Genomic DNA, 12,191 nt, shown 5'->3' on the forward strand with positions numbered 1-12,191 from the left:
TTTCCACTATGCCACAACGGGAACTCCTGTTATTCAGTCTTGATAATCTGTAACATATCATTGGAGGATCCCACGCTCATCAGACATTGCAGCATTTGCTTGCAGGGTCTCCTGCCACTCATCTTCCTTCTATACACCCATAGCCACTCCCACGTCTAGGTCCTCCTGGGAGCCTGCTCCAGCTTGATTTCTACATCCCTGATCCCAGTCTCTCCTCATTTCACTGCCCTTAATGGTCTCCAGCTCTCCAGTTGCATCAGGAGAGCAGACCCTGGTGGTTGGCTACCCAAGAGACCCAGATAGGAGTCCCTACCACTTACCGTGAAGCCACTGAAGCTGAAACTCCCAGGCCGCTCACTGGGCTGGGCTCCCTCCCAAAGCTCAGGAAGGAGCAGGCATCTCGCTTTCAAGGTTACATATGTGTGTAAGATGTTTTCACCACAGTTGGGGGTGACCACTGTCATTTGCTCCCCCCCTTCCCGCCCCAGCCTCCCTCCCTCCCACTTCTCATCCTGTGGAATGGTTGCAGGGTGTCTGTGGGTAGTTTATGGTGTACTGATCAGGGAACGTGAAGTTGGGAATACATTCAGTCTGGGTTTAGTAGACTATGTTTATGTGGTTCACTGCAAGGTAAACCCACATTGGTTAAAAGCAAATAGTGAGGTTTAGAAACTATTTGGATTACATCCAGAAGGGTTTTTTTTTTTTTCTTTTAAAGCTGTAATACATTAGAAAAAAAAAAGACAAATTGAGAATAAAATTTACCAATAGAATCGTGGACTAATTGATGATTTGATTAATAATTCAAATCATAGGAACAAATGGAAAACAATTTTAATTTCTTAATCATTTGGCACAAGATATTGATATCAACAAAGTCAGTGCAAAACTCATAATACACAATACAATTTTAATTTCTTAATCATTTGGCATAAAATATTGATATCAACAAAGTCAGTGCAAAACTCATAATACCCAAAAAAGTCATAAATAAGAGACTAGTGAACACAGAAGGCACAAGACAACGTGAAATACCCTGAGACATTACATCACACTTATGAAAGAAATTGGGTGACAGTGTTTTCAATTTTATCAACAATCCTAAATCTTTAATGGCTTTACAAATAGCAAGTGTCCCACTGAAAGACACTCACTACCAATTTTTAAAAATTATTTGATCTACCATGTTGAGAAAAGATTGAATTATCTTTCTACCATAACTATAAAAAATTATGCACAAATCATTGTCAGTTGAAGTGGCTTTCATAGGGATGTGCCAGGTAGTTACCCAAAGTGTTCTTATTTTATTTATCTTAATTCCTAATTTGTATTTATAGACCTGCATGTCTTTTCTTAAATAGGGATCCCAGAGTGTATAAACATCCATCAACATAAAACTTGATCTGCCTTGCCAGTAGCCAATACCCCTTCCTCTCTCCTAAGAGAATTCAAGTATTGTTCAGACACCCATTTTCCTCAGTTACAACCCCGAGTTTCAAGGGAGATGGTTCCAGCCTGTCTCATGGGGTAGCATTCCTTCTGCTAGCAATTGCCTTAGGTGATCCAATTCTGATCAATGGATAGGAAAAATGTCTACGGGGAATATTTTTGTTTGTTTGTTTTAAAGTCACTTAGGGTAGGATGTCCTGTCTTTTTCATCTGGACATTGTTGTGTTTGGATGTGATGGATGGAACTGTAGCAGCTGTCTTGTGATCATGAGGAGTGCTAGCCTCAGGACAAGCCAGCAGAGAATGACGTAGGGAAAGGGGCCAATCTAGGCTCTAGGGCCAAATTTCTACGTGAAGTTGTAATATATTTTTCTTTCCATTAAAAGTAAGTCAAGTTTTCAATTATTTGCAACTCAAAGCATCTCAACTGATACATTTATTCTCATAGCTTCCCATTGCCTCTAATAAGTCTCTTTTTTTTTTTTTTCTTTTTAAGGCTGCACCTGCAGCATATGGAAGTTCCCAGCCCAGTGGTCAAATCAGAGCTGCAGCTGCCAGCCTATGCCACAGCCATAGCCACACATCTTCAACCTACACCTCAGCTTTCAGCAATGAGGGATCCTAAACCCACTAAGCGAGGCCAGGGATCACACCCGAATCCTCATAGATACTAATCTGGGTTCTTAACCTGCCGAGCCACAATGGGAACTCCATGCCTCTAACAAGTCTCTTGTGGGAGATTTTCTAGTTCTCTGTAGTCTTGCCCTCCCCTACTCATCCTACCATCTTCCCAGGTCTTCCAACTACGCATCCTCTATTCTTTGTGGAATACGCACTGTGCACACTCCTTCCCACATTATGATGAATGAGAAATTACTCACATGCCCTGTGCAGTTTGCCCTCATCTTTGTCCTCAGGGGACCATATCCAACTCAAGCGTAAGGTCCTTATGAAGACATCTCTGATTAATCCAGCTTACTTATCTCTTTCCTATATATTTCTGTATCTGGAGTTCTTTATCCTATGGCATGAGGTGTAATACTGAATTATACAAAATAGTCAAAAATATCCCATCGCTTTTACCCTCCTCTCCTTATTGCATCTCCATGAGAGGAAAGACCAAGTCCTATACATCCTTTCTGTTTCTAAAGATACAGTAAGAGTTCTATCAATACTTATCCAAATTCCATCATGTTAGAAATACTTTGGAATTAAAATTATTTAGTGTACTGGAGTTCCCGTTGTGGCTCAGTGGTTAATGATTAGCATCCATGAGGACCTAGGTTTGATCCCTGACCTTGCTCAGTGGGCTAAGGATCCAGGGTGTTGCTGTGAGCTGTGGTGTAGGTCGAAGATGTGGCTCGGATCCCAAGTTGCTGTGGCTGTGGTATCAGCCAGCAGCTAGAGCTCTGATTAGACCCCTAGCCTGGGAATATCCATATGCTATGGATATGACCCTAAAAAAAAATTATAGTATCAATAATTTTTTCAAGAACTTACCTGTCTATTAACTGCACAGTGTGGCTTGAAAGATCTTTTGACCATGCTGAAGGTTCAGTCCACCCTTAAGACCTAAAGATGACCGATGCCACAGCCCAAGCACAACACCAAAGACGTCTCAAATGAGTAAGAACTGGAGTTCCCATTGTGGCTCAGCAGGTTAAGAACCCAACTAGTATCCATGAGTATTCGGGATTTGATCCCAGGCCTCACTCAGTGAGTTAACGATCCAGCATTGCTGTGAGCTGAGGTATAGGTCACAGAAGTGGCTCAGATCCTGCGTTGCTGTGGCTGTGGTGTAGGCCGGCAGCTACAGCTCTGATTCAACTCCTAGCCTGGGAACCTCCATATGCCACAGGTGCATACATAAAAAGACAATAGAGAAAGAAAGAAAGAAAGAAAGAAAGAAAGAAAGAAAGAAAGGAAGGAAGGAAGGAAGGAAGGAAGGAAGGAAGGAAGGAAGGAAGGAAGGAAGGAAGGAAGGAAAGAGAGAGAGAGAAAGAAAGAAAGAAAGAAAGAAAATGAGTAAGAACTAAGAGCAATGCTGGGTCTGAAATGCAATTCTTTCCATTTATATATGAAGTTGTATGAGTTTTTCATAATGAATAACTCAATATTTGCTTTACAAGATACTTGAAATGATTTTAAAATAATCACTTACATCTCATTGCTGTGTGTCAAGCGATTGGCTAAATTAGCTCTGACATCTTGGAAAATGAAGACAGATGCATATGTATTTTACACTGGCCGAAGCGAAAACAAGACAGGCGGCTGCCTTGGTTTTAGCTGGCAGCTCGCCTTGAGTTATGGCCAATACATAATGCATATGTTTCATTTCTTAGGCCACTGAAACCTACTTTTGTATTTGATTTTATGGAGGTATATTTGCAAATATCCCTCCTGTCTGTGGATTTTAAGTGTGCAGGTTTCTCTCTTCTGAGCTTCGAGTCAAGAAATCTATTTTCTGTGGTTTGTGAACCACACCACAGTCTCCCTCCAACCTCCACCCCCACATTCCCCCCCCTCCCCTCCAGGCCTTGTGACATAAAGAGCTCCTTCACACCCACCAAAACACTCAAGGAATGCCCACTGATACAAATCTACATGGATTCCTTCATTCGTTCTTATTTATTTAGCGATTCGGTGATGAATTGATTTGATTGTCGTCATGGGTTTTTACAGTCTAGTTTAGTGAGCCAGCCTTATTGAATAATTACAAAATAAATAGGTATGACTATCACACCGGCTTTTCATCAAATCGAAAATGTGCCTTACCTCTTTGTATAGCTTCTCTGCTCTCATGCACAATTGCCATGGCATCTAATCCTTAGGTTATGCAGCAGATGCCCATGATGCTCGAGACTCTGGGAGTAAATGGAGCCTCATGGAGAGAAGAGCAGATCCCAAGGCAGACACTCAATCTTCAGAAAACCCAGTTACCAGGTTTGAGAGGTGCCTCCTTCTTTTTCTAAATAAACTGTAATCTGAGTGTGCCATCTCTTCACACTACATGGAATTGTCCTCTTGTTACATTTAAAAGAAGGGCACTAATTGGAACAGGTGACATTATGCGATGGTTAACCAACATTCCTGAAATATCAGAGTCTGAAAACAACAAAAGCTGATTTCTCACTTATGTTATTCATCCTTCACAGGGAACATGCTCTTCTTTCTTTATCACTCAGGAACCCAACCTGAAGGAGGCTTGACCTCTGAGGAAAAAATGAAGGTTGGAGGTGAGACCCAAGAGTGAAGTGTGGAAAGAAAGAGTGGGGAGAGGAGGCTGGAGGGAGAAGTCAGATCACGCAGAATCTTACACAGCAAGATAAGATTTTATTCTTAAAACAATGGAAAGCCATGGATTAGTTTCAAGTAAGGGATTTGCCCACAACTAGTACATGGATCAAATGAGTTAATATACGTAATGCATTTAGAGTAGCAGCTCAAATAGACAGCACGATAGAAAATTCTTGTTCTTTTTTTTTTTTTTTTTTTTTTTTTTGGTCTTTTTAGGGCCACACCTGCGGCTTATGGAGGTTCCCAGGCTAAGGGTCAAATGGGAGCTACAGCTGCCTGGCTATGCCACAGCCACAGCAACACAGGATCCGAGCAACCAATACCACAGCTCACGGCAACCCCGGATCCTTAACCCACTGAGCAAGGCCAGGGATCAAACCCGCAACCTCATGGTTCCGAGTCAGATTTGTTTCCACTGCACCACAATGGGAACTCCCAAAATTCTTATTCTTATCCTTCTTATTAATGCTGTGTTAGAGAAAGACCTAGAACAGAAGAAAGTAGACCAGTTGGGAGGCTAGTTCCATGGTCCTTATTGGGGCCTGAGCCTGAGTAGTGGCTGTGAAATTGGAGAGAAGTGGGTGTTACATAACACGACATAACACAGAAGTCTATAAAAGTCCACGAATAAGAAATAATGTCATTTGCAGCAACATAGATGGACCTAGAAATTATCATACTAAGTTAGGCAGTGAAAGACAAACATCATATGATACCACTTATATGTGGGATTTTAAAAAAGGATACAAATGAACTTATGTGCAGAAGAGGAACAGAGCCACAGACTTTGAAAAGCTTATGGTTTCCAAAGGGGACAGGTAGCAGGGAGGGATGGATTAAATGAGTTAATATGTGTAATGCATTTAGAGTAGTGGCTCATATAGACAGCATTATAGAAAATCTTATTCTTTCTTTTTTTTTTTTTTTTTTTTTTTTTGTCTTTTTAGGGCCACACCTGTGGCATATAGAGGTTCCCAGGCTAAGGGTCAAATGCGAACTACCGCTGCCTGTCTACGCCACAGCCTGGGCAAGAAGAAAAAGCCAGACGAGAATTGTTTACAGTTAAGCAGAGTCCCCAGCTTGCTGGGCCTTAGTTTCCTAAACTAAGAAAATAGGAATGGGAATCTAATACACACAGTTTCAGATTTGTTATAAGGGATTTTTTAAAAAAAGAGAAACACATTGTGGAAGCATATAGGTCCTCTAGAAGCCTTTCAGGTCTGTGTGTTCATTTAACCCTTACCATAAAATTAAAAATTAAACTGGGGGGCCTGGCAGGAGAGAGAAATGGGGAGTTGTTTCATGGGTACAGAGTTTCAGTGTGGGACGATGAAAAAATTCTGGAGATGGATGGTGATGATGATTGTCCAGCAAGATTGATGGCACTGAACTGTACACTTAAAAATGATTAAAATGGTAAATGTGTGTAATAACCTGGAGGGGAAAAGAATCTGAAAAAGAATGTGTGTGTGTGTGTGTGTGTGTATAACGGAACCACTGTGCTGTACACTTGGAATGAACATGTTGTAAATCAATTTTACTTCAATAAAATTTTAAATAATAAATGTAAAAAATAAAATAATGATACAAAAGTTTTCAAAGAGGTAACATGTGTTAATTAGTTTGATTATGGTAATCATTTCACAGGATATGCACATGCCAAAAACATCATGTTGTAGGCCCTAACTAGATACTATCTTCATTTGTCAAAAACTCAAATTTTTAAAAATCTAAAAAAATCTAATCAAATCAAATGGTAAACTTTCAGAGTTCCCTTCGTGGGTCAGGTGGTTAACGAATCCAACTAGGAACCATGAGGTTGCAGGTTCGATCCCTAGCCTGGCTCAGTGGGTTAAGGATCCAGCGTTGACATGAACTGTGATGTATGTGGTAGACTTGGCTTGGATCTGGCTCAGATTCCACGTTGCTGTGGCAGTGGCATAGGCCGGCAGCTGCAGCTCCGATTCGACCCCTAGCCTGGGAACCTCCATATGCTGCAGGAATGGCCCAAGAAATGGTAAAAAGACAACAACAAAAAAAGGTAAATTTTCTATAATGTCTATTTTATCACAATAAAAAATGAAGCTGGACATTCGCTTACATCATGGAGTAGACAGTAGCATAATGTACACTTGCAGTGTCTTTCTCTCACGGAGCTGAGCAATGAGTCAGTGTCATTTGTCATCCCCACACACTTTGGATGTGAGGGAGGACTAGTTTGAACCTGGATGAGAAAGGCGCTGGCACTGAGAAATAAGCTATAAATAAAACCAAGACAATCGTCTTTTTTTTTTTTTTTAAGCTGGAATTAGAGGCTAGATTTCAAATTGCATCTCATTTTATCTGAACAGGATCAGGCTCTGTAAGCAAGCATCTGTCTGCATTAGTTTATGAGCCCCTCGGGGCCAAGATATGCCTTTGCCTGTCTTCTCAGAACACTCTCGGTGCCTCGCATGTGAAAATACCACTACACTATTGGGAAACTGATTAGAGAAGTCTAATGTCACTAGAGAGAGAAAGAACGAGAGTGGTCACTACCCCAAACCTTTAGGGAACCACTAGAAATTAAAATGCTAAGGACTCTCCTCAAAAGGAGGTTCAGACTTGATTAAATAGAATCTTCTGAATTTTCAAAGCCCATCAGCTTTCTTCTGAAAAAGCTTTTTTCTCTTCTTTTTTCAGAGAGCTTTCTTTTGCTTTTGCTTTTCTTTTTCATAAATGTTCTTAAAAAAAAAAATTTGGCCGCACCTGTGGCATGCAGAATTTCCCAGGCCAGGGATCAAACCCTTCCTTACCACAGCAGGGACAATGCCAGATCCATAACCCACTGAGACACAAGAGAACTCCCTAAAGGGTTTAATTGTGGTAAAATGCACAAATAAATTTACCATCTAGTCCTTTTTAAGCATATAGTTCAGTGAGGTTAAGTATATGCATGCTGCTGTGCTGCCAGTCTCTTTTTCATCTTGCACAACTGAACCTCTATACTCAATAAAATTCCCCAATTCCCCTCTTCCGCCCAGCCACTGCCAGCCACCATTCTACTTTCTAGAAGTCTCTGGATTTAAGAACTCTGGATACTTCATATAAGTGGAATCCTAAAGGATTTATGTTTTTGTGACTGGTTTATTTCACTGAACATAATGTCCTCGAGGTTCATCTATGTTGTAGCATGGGTCAGAATTTCCTCCCTTTTTAAGGCTAAATAATATTCCATTGTGTGCAAGGGCCAGTTTTGTTTACCTACTCACCCACTGAGGAGCCCTTCAGTGACTTCCACTTCTTGGCTCCCATGAATAATGCTGTTATGAACATGGGTGTATAACTATCACTTTGAGGCTTTGCTTCCAATTCTTTTGGAATTGGAAGTGTGGAATTACTGGATTGTATGGTGACATGTATTTTTGGTTTTTCAAGAAACCTCCACACTGTTTTCCATAGTGACTTCACCTTTTTATATTCCCACCACCAGTGTATAGGGGTTCCAGTTTCTCCACATTCTCATCAAAACTTGTGATTTTCTAAAAATTTTTTGTCATAGCCATCTTAATGAGGATGAGGTAGTATCTCATTGTGAGTTGTTTAACTCAATAAACTTTATCTTTTTTATTAATGATTTTTATCTTTCCATTATAGTTGTTTACATACAGTTTTTGTCTTTATCTCTCTGACTTAATTCATGTGGCATTAAACCCTCTAGGTCATTCCATGTTTTTGCAAATGGAAAGATTTTTTTCTTTTTCTTTGGGGGAAGGGCTCTTTTCAGTACCTAAAGGGGCAAAAGACCTCTACTCTGAAAACTATAAGACACTGAAGAAAGAGAGTGAAGATGATACAAACAGATGGAAAGATATGCCACGATCTTGGATTGGAAAAATCAATATCAAAATGACTATACTACCCAAGGCAATCTACAGATTCAATGCAATTCCTATCAAGTTACCAATGGCATATGTTAGCGAGAAAGGGAGGAAGAAAGAAATTCCTGTCTTTGTGCAACTTACATAGTATTGTGGGTATTCAAATGACAAACGAAAAGGAGAGTACTTCAATAGTGATAAACACATGGTGAAAGGAAAAGGGGGTGCAGAGGAAAAGGAGGCCAGGATGTGCTAAGGAATGGTGTGTGGCTTTGATTTTGAAGAAATATCAGGTAAGTCTTCATGCAAAAGTGACATTTTGAGTGAAGGTTATTAGGAATTGAATGAGGAAGCCACGCACCTGTTTGGAAGTATGGATGAGAAAAAGAAATGATTCAACCGAGTTCCTATTGTGGCTCAGCAGTAATGAACCCCCCTAGTACCCATGAGGATGCTGGTTCCATCCCTGGCCCCACTCAGTGGGTTAAGGATCCGGCGTTGCCGTGAGCTGTGGTGTAAGTCACAGACACGGCTCAGATCTGGTGTTGCTGTGGCTGTGGTGTAGGCCAGCAGCTACAGCTCCGATTCGCCCCCTAGTCTGGGAACTTCCATATGCTACAGGTGCGGCCCTAAAAATAAAAAAATTTTAAAAAGATTCAACAGGATGACATACATAATGTGTTCCACACAATACCTGGGACATTGAAGTTGTCCATGTGAAAGAGAGTTTAAAACAAAACAAAACAAAACAAAAAAAACCACTTAACAAGGCATTACCAGGCCAAGCAGAATAAATTCTATCCCCGATATTGGAAATGCAGGTGGTTTCAGGTGCAATAGCAAAGCCACTGCCTGATCACTCTGAAATCTAAGGCTTCGAGTCAAAGTGCAGCCTGCCATTCAGCAACTTCAGCATCACTAAGAGCTTGTGAGGCATGCAGATCCTCAGGCCCCACCCAGGACCAGCTGCATCAGAAGCTCTGGGGCTGGTGAGCACACCAGCTCTTTAGGGGAGCTGTTGAGAGCTGGTTTTGAGAACCACAGGTGGAGAGGGAACACAGGAGCCCTTACCACGTGACTCTGACATGCAAAGCAATGCTCACATATTATCTCAGTCCCAACTCCGCCTCCAAACGTCCCAGTCCTTCCACCACTCTCACACTTTCGCTTGCCATCAATGCAAACACGCAGCAAAGAAGGGGTGTTCCCTTTACTCTGGGGCTCCCTGCATGCTGTGAATTGTGTTTCAGGTCTCCAAGGAATTGGCCCGCTCCAGCATCCCCATGGAGGCCACAGACTCTGGGGTCCCTTCTCGGCAATTATATGACACACAATGAAAGACAGAAGAGATGGTACCTTGCATACCTAAGGATCAACTTTCTGCTTTTTATAATTTTTTTTAAACCAAAGAGCATACAACTTTAAAAAAAAAAAAAAAATCAGTCTTTCCTCTGAGCCTTGACTTTCTGCAGAATCAGGCGTCTGCACATCTATGGGTGACATTCGGGTGATGACCCAAGCACTTCCTGGATCCTCCTGGATCCAAGGCGGCCCTCAGTCCGGCGGGCCTCTTCCGTCTGTGCGGTCAAGGGGACACAGCTCCAGGGGTTAAGAGCTGGCAGCGGGGCACACAGAAGCCCAGCCACCCCCGCCAGGGACAGTCCTTCAGAGCCCCACGTAGGTCTCCTTTGTGCAGTGGGTGAGGTTTCCCACCACAGGTTCCGGTGACTTGGAATGCCAAGGGCCTAAACTTAATTAACTTCTCCGGGCCAGGACTCTTCCATCTCAGCCTGCATCCTGCTTCGTGGGGCGGCAGGACGAAAGTGCTCCCTGCACAAGCAGAGGCCAAGGACCTTAGTGGGAGCGTCGGCAAATACAACAGGGCCAGTGGCATCCTCATTAAACTCTGATTAGCAAGTGGACTTGATCCAGGCCAAATCAGAGCTGAATGAGATTTCTTTCTTTCTTCTTCTTTTTTTGCTGCCAGTTGATCAGATGTAGGCAATTAAGAACCCCCACACCTCCAGCCCTTGTATTTTTTTGAAGCGGGCAGCTTATACCAGTCAAGCCATAAAGACACTATTGTCCTAAGAACAATATTCCCCACTAATCTCACTTCTGGCAATTTACTTTTTCTTCCCAAGCAGATTTAGAAACTTAAAAAAAAAAAAAAAAAAAATCCTTGAAAGAGTACGGGGGAGGAATACTCCATGGTATCTAATCCCATCGCAAAGTGGGAGTTTTCTTGTTCCATTCAGCTTTTCTTTGAATGAGCGCTGGATAAATAAACTTCGGCTGCATCGCCACATTGATGCCGAGACCGTGAGGACCCAATTATGCATATGGGGCGTGTGCATTCTAGTTTGCAAATCAGACACAAAGAGGGCAGTACAAGTGCTCCCTTGTAATCAGTCCTCACTACAAATTTACAAACCTGCGAGGTGAGACTTGCCTTTGTTAAGTATTTAAAAGCAATTATTACCTTTCTTTAATTTTCTGGTGGTAATTAGGCTGCTGAATCCAGTCCAACCTGGTCTGCGCCTGGAAGGTTTCTGGCTGCTCTCTGTGGCCCGTGAGGGTGAGAGGAAGGGGATCCTTGGAGCCAGGCTTGCAGGGATTCCTGAGAACTTCCACAGCTTTTCCAGCCCAAGGCCAAGAAGTCTGGCGGGCAGACACTGAGAAGCTGTGTCCTGTTTGCCTATTAAGGGAACAAAATAAAAGCCCGCAGGAGAAGTGAGACAGGCAGAGAGCAAAAGGAAAGATAGAAGTTCAGGGTGGGGGAGTTCCCACTGTTGTTCGGTGGGTTAAGAACCCAACTAGGATTCATGAGGATGCAGGTTTGATCCCTGGCCTTGCTCAGGGGGTGAAGGATCCAGCGTTGCCACAAGCTGTGGCATAGGTCACAGACGCAGCTCTGATTAGGTGTTGTGGTGGCTGTGGTGCAGGCCAGCAGCTGCAGCTCCAATTTGACCCCAGCCTGGGAACTTCCATATGCCACAGGGGCAGCTCTAAAAGAAAGCCAAACAAAAAAAAAAAAAAAAAAAAAAAAAGAAGAAGAAAAAAATTCAGGGTGGCAGGGAAATAAGGCAACAGAGAAAAAGACAATGAGAATTATCTAAAACAGATCAAAGTCGAGTCACCCCCTCGTTGTTACTAAGTTCACACTGCTATCACTCACAGGATTCCTGTTAATGAGCCCAGCGCCTCTAGGCACCCAGGCCTCAATACCTTTGAGCTCTTGCAATGAATGAAGAAGCGAAGAGTCTCTGAAAATAAAAATTAAAAGGCAGGAGTTCCCATTGTGGCTCAATGGTAATGAACCCAACTAGTACACCTGAGGATGTGGGTTCAATCCCTGGCCCCACTCAGTCAGTTAAGGATCCAGCACTGCCATGAGCTGTGGTGTAGGTTGCAGACGTGGTGGCTCAGATCTGTCATTGCCATGGCTGTGGCACAGACCAACTACTGCAGCTCCAATTCGACCCCTAGCCTGGGAGCTTCCATAAGCCACAGGTGCACCACCCCCCCCAAAAAAAAAGAAAGAAAAGAAATGAGAAAAGAAAGGCAAAAGAAAGCAAGAGAATT

The 12,191-nt window shown here is 42.5% G+C and overlaps 1 long non-coding RNA gene across 1 annotated transcript in view; it reads right to left on the bottom strand.

Annotated features, from left to right (window-relative positions):
- The window catches only part of LOC146399436 (uncharacterized), a 244,054-nt gene that overhangs the window by 15,893 nt on the left and 215,970 nt on the right, over nt 1-12,191 (bottom strand). Inside the window, exon 8 of the long non-coding RNA XR_014817726.1 lies at nt 11,089-11,304. This is a non-coding gene — a long non-coding RNA (uncharacterized LOC146399436). The remainder of the gene's footprint in view (nt 1-11,088; nt 11,305-12,191) is intronic.

This window comes from Sus scrofa, chromosome 10, assembly GCF_054392235.1.
Source record: "Sus scrofa isolate SSC_HxYL_T2T_F1_AM1 chromosome 10, Sscrofa_HxYL_maternal_Yorkshire_Landrace_v2.0, whole genome shotgun sequence".
In the NCBI taxonomy this organism is placed as follows: domain Eukaryota; kingdom Metazoa; phylum Chordata; class Mammalia; order Artiodactyla; family Suidae; genus Sus; species Sus scrofa.